Genomic DNA, 10515 nt, shown 5'->3' with positions numbered 1-10515 from the left:
GTCCCCTATTTTTTCTGCTTCAGCATAACTGTGACCAGGGGCGGTTCACAGTAATTGTCTGCACGCACTTATAAATGTGAATTGTTTGGATAAATGGTAACAAAAGAACACTACAAAGGAAGGTGTGCATTCCTACCAAGTACTTGTATTTCTGAGAAACGTACCGTCCCGATTTGGTTTGCACCCCATTGATAAAACGGAACACAAAAGCACTTCAATGACATTAGAATTTCAATCACTAAAGAGACAGCGTCGAAGCAGGAAGTGGATTTCATGAAGAGATGATTACATCTATTATAAAAAAGAGCATCACAGCAGTGGATGCATTGGACTGTTGATGCAGGATTTATATTTCATTTTCTTCTTCTTTTTCCAATTGTAGCACTACGGTTGTTAGAACAAGTGATTTTTTCGCACGCATTTGATGTTATTCGGTTATATGTTTTTTGTGAAATATTTATTGCTTATCAAACTCGCAGGGTGGGTTTCTGTAAATTAAGGTTTGTTTTTGGGTTTGCCACGTGTCTGGGGAGGGCATTATGGGATTTGTAGTTTACGCTAGGTCATCCAGTATAGCTTCAGGTGTTATGGGTTATGAGGCTTGGTCTGAGAGGACTCACATCTGACTGGATATACGCGGGGGAGGTTTCAGCTTTATAATTCAACGGTTGACCGCTAACAAAGATGGATAACATAATCAGGAAGAGAGAGGAGTATGAAGAGGTTAGGCTGCAGACGGAGACTCGCATTAGGTATGTAAGATAAGTCTAACAATCATCGGAGACAAGCTTAGTTGCCTTAAGTGAGGGTGGATTTCGAGTTGAAGTGGGAGATTAAATAATGTCATTAGTTTTCAGGGTTGCACAATATGTTGGTTTAATTCTTTTTGAGTAGCAAACGTTGTAGTCAGGAGAGAGAGAGGGAGGGACAGGGATGTGTTTGGTTTTGGGAGCACTTGGTTACAATACATTAGAGATAGAAGGTGAGGGGGAACGAGGGTAGATGGAACCACACAGGAATGTTTTGTTTGGTTTTATATTGTTTGTTAGCAGTGAATGGATAGCTGAGATGTGCCTTTTTGTTACAGAGACCCCTGATGAAGAGCCTGTGAGGCTCGAAATGCATTGGGCATAAGTAATGAGTCATCTTTGCTGCAAGATATCATCTTGATCTTTGTTTTAACGTGTGACTGCGAAATGCCTATGAGCACTCAGTGGACATATGAAAAAATGAAATAAAGAAACAGGATTGGATCTCGCTGTCTCTGCAGTGATTTACGAAGTTCGGAAGAGCAATGGAATAACACATTGAATAATGTTTACCTTTAAGATGGTTCTAATATTGAGAAAATGGATAATTTTACAAGTGTTTAACATGAGGGAAGGTTCCCACAGAACTGTGCGACAAAAGGGTGCGCTAGTTTGTCCCCTATTTTTTCTGCTTCAGCATAACTGTGACCAGGGGCGGTTCACAGTAATTGTCTGCACGCACTTATAAATGTGAATTGTTTGGATAAATGGTAACAAAAGAACACTACAAGGGAAGGTGTGCATTCCTACCAAGTACTTGTATTTCTGAGAAACGTACCGTCCCGATTTGGTTTGCACCCCATTGATAAAACGGAACACAAAAGCACTTCAATGACATTAGAATTTCAATCACTAAAGAGACAGCGTCGAAGCAGGAAGTGGATTTCATGAAGAGATGATAACATCTATTATAAAAAAGAGCATCACAGCAGTGGATGCATTGGACTGTTGACGCAGGATTTATATTTCATTTTCTTCTTCTTTTTCCAATTGTAGCACTACGGTTGTTAGAACAAGTGATTTTTTTCACACGCATTTGATGTTATTCGTTTATATGTTTTTTGTGAAATATTTATTGCTTATCAAACTCGCAGGGTGGGTTTCTGTAAATTAAGGTTTGTTTTTGGGTTTGCCACGTGTCTGGGGAGGGCATTATGGGATTTGTAGTTTACGTTAGGTCATCCAGTATAGCTTCAGGTGTTATGGGTTATGAGGCTTGGTCTGAGAGGACTCACATCTGACTGGATATACGCGGGGGAGGTTTCAGCTTTATAATTCAACGGTTGACCGCTAACAAAGATGGATAACATAATCAGGAAGAGAGAGGAGTATGAAGAGGTTAGGCTGCAGACGGAGACTCGCATTAGGTATGTAAGATAAGTCTAACAATCATCGGAGACAAGCTTAGTTGCCTTAAGTGAGGGCGGATTTCGAGTTGAAGTGGGAGATTAAATAATGTCATTAGTTTTCAGGGTTGCACAATATGTTGGTTTAATTCTTTTTGAGTAGCAAACGTTGTAGTCAGGAGAGAGAGAGGGAGGGACAGGGATGTGTTTGGTTTTGGGAGCACTTGGTTACAATACATTAGAGATAGAAGGTGAGGGGGAACGAGGGTAGATGGAACCACACAGGAATGTTTTGTTTGGTTTTATATTGTTTGTTAGCAGTGAATGGATAGCTGAGATGTGCCTTTTTGTTACAGAGACCCCTGATGAAGAGCCCGTGAGGCTCGAAATGCATTGGGCATAAGTAATGAGTCATCTTTGCTGCAAGATATCATCTTGATCTTTGTTTTAACGTGTTACTGCGAAATGCCTATGAGCACTCAGTGGACATATGAAAAAATGAAATAAAGAAACAGGATTGGATCTCGCTGTCTCTGCAGTGATTTATGAAGTTCGGAAGAGCAATGGAATAACACATTGAATAATGTTTAAGTTTAAGATGGTTCTAATATTGAGAAAATGGATAATTTTACAACAAGTGTTTAACATGAGGGAAGGTTCCCACAGAACTGTGCGACAAAAGGGTGCGCTAGTTTGTCCCCTATTTTTTCTGCTTCAGCATAACTGTGACCAGGGGCGGTTCACAGTAATTGTCTGCACGCACTTATAAATGTGAATTGTTTGGATAAATGGTAACAAAAGAACACTACAAGGGAAGGTGTGCATTCCTACCAAGTACTTGTATTTCTGAGAAACGTACCGTCCCAATTTGGTTTGCACCCCATTGATAAAACAGAACACAAAAGCACTTCAATGACATTAGAATTTCAATCACTAAAGAGACAGCGTCGAAGCAGGAAGTGGATTTCATGAAGAGATGATTACATCTATTATAAAAAGAGCATCACAGCAGTGGATGCATTGGACTGTTGACGCAGGATTTATATTTCATTTTCTTCTTCTTTTTCCAATTGTAGCACTATGGTTGTTAGAACAAGTGATTTTTTTCGCACGCATTTGATGTTATTCGTATATATGTTTTTTGTGAAATATTTATTGCTTATCAAACTCGCAGGGTGGGTTTCTGTAAATTAAGGTTTGTTTTTGGGTTTTCCACGTGTCTGGGGAGGGCATTATGGGATTTGTAGTTTACGTTAGGTCATCCAGTATAGCTTCGGGTGTTATGGGTTATGAGGCTTGGTCTGAGAGGACTCGCATCTGACTGGATATACGCGGGGGAGGTTTCTGCTTTATAATTCAACGGTTGACCGCTAACAAACATGGATAACATAATCAGGAAGAGAGAGGAGTATGAAGAGGTTAGGCTGCAGACGGAGACTCGCATTAGGTATGTAAGATAAGTCTAACAATCATGGGAGACAAGCTTAGTTGCCTTAAGTGAGGGTGGATTTCGAGTTGAAGTGGGAGATTAAATAATGTCATTAGTTTTCAGGGTTGCACAATATGTTGGTTTAATTCTTTTTGAGTAGCAAACGTTGTAGTCAGGAGAGAGAGAGGGAGGGACAGGGATGTGTTTGGTTTTGGGAGCACATGGTTACAATACATTAGAGATAGAAGGTGAGGGGGAACGAGGGTAGATGGAACCACACAGGAATGTTTTGTTTGGTTTTATATTGTTTGTTAGCAGTGAATGGATAGCTGAGGTGTGCCTTTTTGTTACAGAGACCCCTGATTAAGAGCCCGTGAGGCTCGAAATGCATTGGGCATAAGTAATGAGTCATCTTTGCTGCAAGATATCATCTTGATCTTTGTTTTAACGTGTTACTGCGAAATGCCTATGAGCACTCAGTGGACATATGAAAAAATGAAATAAAGAAACAGGATTGGATCTCGCTGTCTCTGCAGTGATTTACGAAGTTCGGAAGAGCAATGGAATAACGCATTGAATAATGTTTACGTTTAAGATGGTTCTAATATTGAGAAAATGGATAATTTTACAACAAGTGTTTAACATGAGGGAAGGTTCCCACAGAACTGTGCGACAAAAGGGTGTGCTAGTTTGTCCCCTATTTTTTGTGCTTCAGCATAACTGTGACCAGGGGCGGTTCACAGTAATTGTCTGCACGCACTTATAAATGTGAATTGTTTGGATAAATGGTAACAAAAGAACACTACAAGGGAAGGTGTGCATTCCTATCAATTACTTGTATTTCTGAGAAACGTACCGTCCCGATTTGGTTTGCACCCCATTGATAAAACGGAACACAAAAGCACTTCAATGACATTAGAATTTCAATCACTAAAGAGACAGCGTCGAAGCAGGAAGTGGATTTCATGAAGAGATGATTACATCTATTATAAAAAGAGCATCACAGCAGTGGATGCATTGGACTGTTGACGCAGGATTTATATTTCATTTTCTTCTTCTTTTTCCAATTGTAGCACTACGGTTGTTAGAACAAGTGATTTTTTTCGCACGCATTTGATGTTATTCGTATATATGTTTTTTGTGAAATATTTATTGCTTATCAAACTCGCAGGGTGGGTTTCTGTAAATTAAGGTTTTTTTGGGGTTTGCCACGTGTCTGGGGAGGGCATTATGGGATTTGTAGTTTACTTTAGGTCATCCAGTATAGCTTCAGGTGTTATGGGTTATGAGGCTTGGTCTGAGAGGACTCGCATCTGACTGGATATACACGGGGGAGGTTTCAGCTTTATAATTCAACGGTTGACCGCTAACAAAGATGGATAACATAATCAGGAAGAGAGAGGAGTATGAAGAGGTTAGGCTGCAGACGGAGACTCACATTAGGTATGTAAGATAAGTCTAACAATCATGGGAGACAAGCTTAGTTGCCTTAAGTGAGGGTGGATTTCGAGTTGAAGTGGGAGATTAAATAATGTCATTAGTTTTCAGGGTTGCACAATATGTTGGTTTAATTCTTTTTGAGTAGCAAAAGTTGTAGTCAGGAGAGAGAGAGGGAGGGACAGGGATGTGTTTGGTTTTGGGAGCACATGGTTACAATACATTAGAGATAGAAGGTGAGGGGGAACGAGGGTAGATGGAACCACACAGGAATGTTTTGTTTGGTTTTATATTGTTTGTTAGCAGTGGATGGATAGCTGAGGTGTGCCTTTTTGTTACAGAGACCCCTGATTAAGAGCCCGTGAGGCTCGAAATGCATTGGGCATAAGTAATGAGTCATCTTTGCTGCAAGATATCATCTTGATCTTTGTTTTAACGTGTTACTGCGAAATGCCTATGAGCACTCAGTGGACATATGAAAAAATGAAATAAAGAAACAGGATTGGATCTCGCTGTCTCTGCAGTGATTTACGAAGTTCGGAAGAGCAATGGAATAACGCATTGAATAATGTTTACGTTTAAGATGGTTCTAATATTGAGAAAATGGATAATTTTACAACAAGTGTTTAACATGAGGGAAGGTTCCCACAGAACTGTGCGACAAAAGGGTGTGCTAGTTTGTCCCCTATTTTTTCTGCTTCAGCATAACTGTGACCAGGGGCGGTTCACAGTAATTGTCTGCACGCACTTATAAATGTGAATTGTTTGGATAAATGGTAACAAAAGAACACTACAAGGGAAGGTGTGCATTCCTATCAATTACTTGTATTTCTGAGAAACGTACCGTCCCGATTTGGTTTGCACCCCATTGATAAAACGGAACACAAAAGCACTTCAATGACATTAGAATTTCAATCACTAAAGAGACAGCGTCGAAGCAGGAAGTGGATTTCATGAAGAGATGATTACATCTATTATAAAAAGAGCATCACAGCAGTGGATGCATTGGACTGTTGACGCAGGATTTATATTTCATTTTCTTCTTCTTTTTCCAATTGTAGCACTACGGTTGTTAGAACAAGTGATTTTTTTCGCACGCATTTGATGTTATTCGTATATATGTTTTTTGTGAAATATTTATTGCTTATCAAACTCGCAGGGTGGGTTTCTGTAAATTAAGGTTTTTTTTGGGTTTGCCACGTGTCTGGGGAGGGCATTATGGGATTTGTAGTTTACTTTAGGTCATCCAGTATAGCTTCAGGTGTTATGGGTTATGAGGCTTGGTCTGAGAGGACTCGCATCTGACTGGATATACACGGGGGAGGTTTCAGCTTTATAATTCAACGGTTGACCGCTAACAAAGATGGATAACATAATCAGGAAGAGAGAGGAGTATGAAGAGGTTAGGCTGCAGACGGAGACTCACATTAGGTATGTAAGATAAGTCTAACAATCATGGGAGACAAGCTTAGTTGCCTTAAGTGAGGGTGGATTTCGAGTTGAAGTGGGAGATTAAATAATGTCATTAGTTTTCAGGGTTGCACAATATGTTGGTTTAATTCTTTTTGAGTAGCAAACGTTGTAGTCAGGAGAGAGAGAGGGAGGGACAGGGATGTGTTTGGTTTTGGGAGCACTTGGTTACAATACATTAGAGATAGAAGGTGAGGGGGAACGAGGGTAGATGGAACCACACAGGAATGTTTTGTTTGGTTTTATATTGTGTGTTAGCAGTGAATGGATAGCTGAGATGTGCCTTTTTGTTACAGAGACCCCTGATAAAGAGCCCGTGAGGCTCGAAATGCATTGGGCATAAGTAATGAGTCATCTTTGCTGCAAGATATCATCTTGATCTTTGTTTTTACGTGTTACTGCGAAATGCCTATGAGCACTCAGTGGACATATGAAAAAATGAAATAAAGAAACAGGATTGGATCTCGCTGTCTCTGCAGTGATTTATGAAATTCGGAAGAGCAATGGAATAACGCATTGAATAATGTTTAAGTTTAAGATGGTTCTAATATTGAGAAAATGGATAATTTTACAACAAGTGTTTAACATGAGGGAAGGTTCCCACAGAACTGTGCGACAAAAGGGTGCGCTAGTTTGTCCCCTATTTTTTCTGCAACCCCTGTCAGCGCCACGTGGTGGTTGGCCCGTGCCGCACCCAGGCCTGGGATCCCACTAACCTTGTGCGCAACAAAACTCTTGTTCCCTTTATGATAGGGAACCGTGGCATCTGTCTTCCAGTCACCACAGGCAGAGGAGAATGTGACATCGTCGGCCCCTTATGTTGGTGGAGTCACATGGCCTGTAACACCTGTGCCGGATGGGTGTGGTGTGCATGAAAACCTGCCCTCAGGGAGTGGCTGTGACATGCTGACAACTAGACCAGTGACCTGCACACCACCAGCGAGTACGCCTGCGACGGGTAACAATGAGGGCCCCCCCCCTCAGGGCATAAGCGGAGTGGTCTGGCCTGCCGTACGCCGGACAATCGCAGGGCTTGCCACAGCCACAATGACACGTGGGCTCTGGGCGTGGTTCAGTCCATGTCCGCACAAGGAAGTGAGTGATGCGTGTGTCCCAGTTGTAGTGTCCACGGGACCCGGTGCACAAAATGCAATGTAGCACCCTCTGACTGGCATCCCACAGGATGCGCATCATTGAGGCAAGGGAAATCACTGTCCCTACATTCATCCACACATGCATACATGACTGATGATAGATGACATAGATGACATAGCAGTGCGTCAATGGATCTTTATTGCACATCCAATGCAGTTATGCAGCTGGAGCGGTTCAGGGCAATGCCCAGCACTCTACACAATATGGGCCCGTGGAGGGCCAGCCAGAGTCCATCTGGGGATGACAAGTCCTGCTGAAGGGAAGGGTACAGTCCGCAGCCTGGTCGCCGTGTCATTGGGCATCAATCCGTAAATGGCAGTCCATGTCGCTGTCCAAGGTGTGTGCATCAGAGTGTCTCGTGGGTCAGTGGAAGGTCATGAGGCCATGTGCGGGACCAAGCAGACACAGGCCAGGTGACGGTGATGAACGCTAGTGCCTGTTCCTTCTGACCACAGTCCCATCCACATCCTTGTCCCCTGGTGTGTTCACTGCCCCAGCTGTGGGTGTTGCAGAACCTGCTGCCGCACACATCAGGGGCCTGAGTGGATCCGGCTGCTGCACTGGGAGGCACTGACACACCAGGGGGCGGGGATGTGGATAGCGTGGGCGCAGCAGCATTCATCAGCGCCACGCTTTGTGACGGAAAAGCCATGGTGGAGGTCTGTAGGGCATGATAGGTCCCAGCTACATTTCGATGATGTGCAGCAGTGGCTGCCATCCTTTCCGCCTCCATTCGCACCATGTCCTCGATGAGCCTCCGTATGTGTGCCAGCTCACGGCTGGCATCACTGGAGCCACTGTGAGCGGACAGGTGTTCTCTCCGCGTCGTGACTCTAGCGATGTCAGTCAGGGCTCTTTGGAGACCATGGGGCGGACATAGACACCCAAGGATGGCGTCCAGTTTGGCAGCCATGATGCTGAAGCCCACCCGCACCTGCTCAGCCGTCTCCATCTGGCACTTCATCACACGGCGTTGGAAGGCCATGTGTTGTTCCTGGTGGTCTTGGGAGGGTGCCGAGGCTGTGGGTGCCCCCTGGTGGGTGGTTTGGGTGGTGGGTGGGGTCTCATCGATGTAGCTGGGCTGCCCTGAGCCTGGAGGTGAGTGGCGGATGAGGTCAATGATGTCTTGGATGGTTTGGGCGTCGATGCTGGCGTTGTCCTCCTCGTCATCCGTGAAAAGTGGCTGGGACTGCTCTGCAGGAGGTGTTGACGGTGCCCCTGCGATGTGAAGGGTAGATGGTGTATTACAATGTGTCCACATGTGTGTAGACGCATGGTACAGGTTGACATTCAGACAGCATGGCATTGTACATTGTGACAGTCTGTAGATCTGGGTGATGACCCAGAGTCATTGTGGGTGTGCACTGTGCTCTGCTTGATTGTGCATGTGTGCCATTGTGCCCATCTCCACCCATCCCCCCAGTACCTGGTGGTCACTCACCCTGTTGCGGTTGTGTTGTGTCCTGCCGAGCAGTGTCCGGTCCCCCGACTCCGGCTACAGTCTCCACGCTGATGACTGTCGACACCAGCTCCTCCATGTCATCCAGCACCAGCTGTGGCACTGGGCCCCCACCTCCAGTCTGCGTTGCTGCCTTCTGGTTGGCAGAGAATTTCTCCTTGGTCTTCCGCTTGATGTCATTCCATCACTTCTTGACCTCGCCTTGTCGAAGATGTCCCGCCATATTGAAGTTTTGGTGCCCAGTGACACTTTGGAGGTGACGAAGAGTTGTTGATGGTGTTCCATTGCTGGAGCAGGGTTTTCTGTTGAAAATTTATCGGGTTTTAAGCTCCAGTTTTGTCTATAAGTCGTAACTAAAATCACTAATCTATAATCAATAATCGTTGGTTTTTGTGAGAAACTTTGACTAATCAACATACTAATAAGAGAAATTACACGTGGAAATGCATATATGTTGCTTAATAATATGTGCGGTTATTTAATATAAGTGTGCTATTTGTTTTGTGTTGATGCTTTAAAATAATAACGTGTACTAATGCTTAAATATGTCGCAGATGGCTAGCTAATTACATACACATAAGGGTATTAGTGGGAAATAACACTGTTTAATCATTGCGATGATGTAGTAATGTTGTTTGTGTTTCTTTCAATTAAGATGGTTCGTTTTGGCCTAAAACAAGATGGCTGCCGTTTACAGCCTGTGCTCGAGTGAATATGATATGACGAGAGGCCTTGTTGAACAGTCACCTGACCATGGCTTCTGCTGGAGTTTTGAAAGTTTCCGTGATGACAGTGACTCCAGGCAAGCGTCCAAATAACCTTGGAGGAAAAGAAAGCCACAATGAACTTTGTGATTACAGCGGTGGTTTCGTTATGGTTCCGAGGAAATGCGTTCATGAAAGTATCTTTTGCAAAACTCGAGTTTCCTTCTTCCGTCTTTTTATTTTTGTGATTTTTCTGACCGGAGGTTTTCCAAATGTAGCGATGCTACATCCTTTCCTGCTCGCTCTGTTCAGCGGCTCAACGGATATTCAGAACATTTTATGTTGCTTTATTTTGTAAGATCTATTATAAATATTGTTAGACTAGAGAGGGTCTAAGGCCACTTCTTCCCAAACCTGCGTTGGTGAGGATCGATGCTGTGAGGACGGCGACTCGGGAGACTTTACTGAGAGACCTGTCCTGACCCATTTATGACATTTAGCTAGAATAGGTAACTATGAGAATAATGATTTTGCTTTTGATTGACTTTCTTTTGAACTAATTTTAGATAAAACAACATTTATGAATTACAGTGTTGGTGGTTATTTCTTGTCGTTTATTGAATTCTCAAATGTGATCACTGTTGTTTATATCATGACTCAGGACAGTATCAATCTGATCGCGTTGACCTTACTGTAGATACAGGGT

At 43.3% G+C, this 10515-nt stretch overlaps 1 long non-coding RNA gene across 1 annotated transcript; it reads left to right on the top strand.

Annotated features, from left to right (window-relative positions):
* Positions 1-581: 581 nt before the first annotated feature.
* Positions 582-2677, top strand: LOC146862335 (uncharacterized). The gene is made up of 2 exons (XR_014978421.1): positions 582-752; positions 1088-2677. It is a non-coding gene; the product is annotated as an uncharacterized LOC146862335 (long non-coding RNA).
* The last annotated feature ends 7838 nt before the right edge of the window (positions 2678-10515 follow it).

The sequence above is a fragment of the Triturus cristatus genome, chromosome 2_2 (assembly GCF_964204655.1).
Source record: "Triturus cristatus chromosome 2_2, aTriCri1.1, whole genome shotgun sequence".
Lineage (NCBI taxonomy): Eukaryota > Metazoa > Chordata > Amphibia > Caudata > Salamandridae > Triturus > Triturus cristatus.
This window is presented reverse-complemented; position numbering and strand designations above follow the sequence as displayed.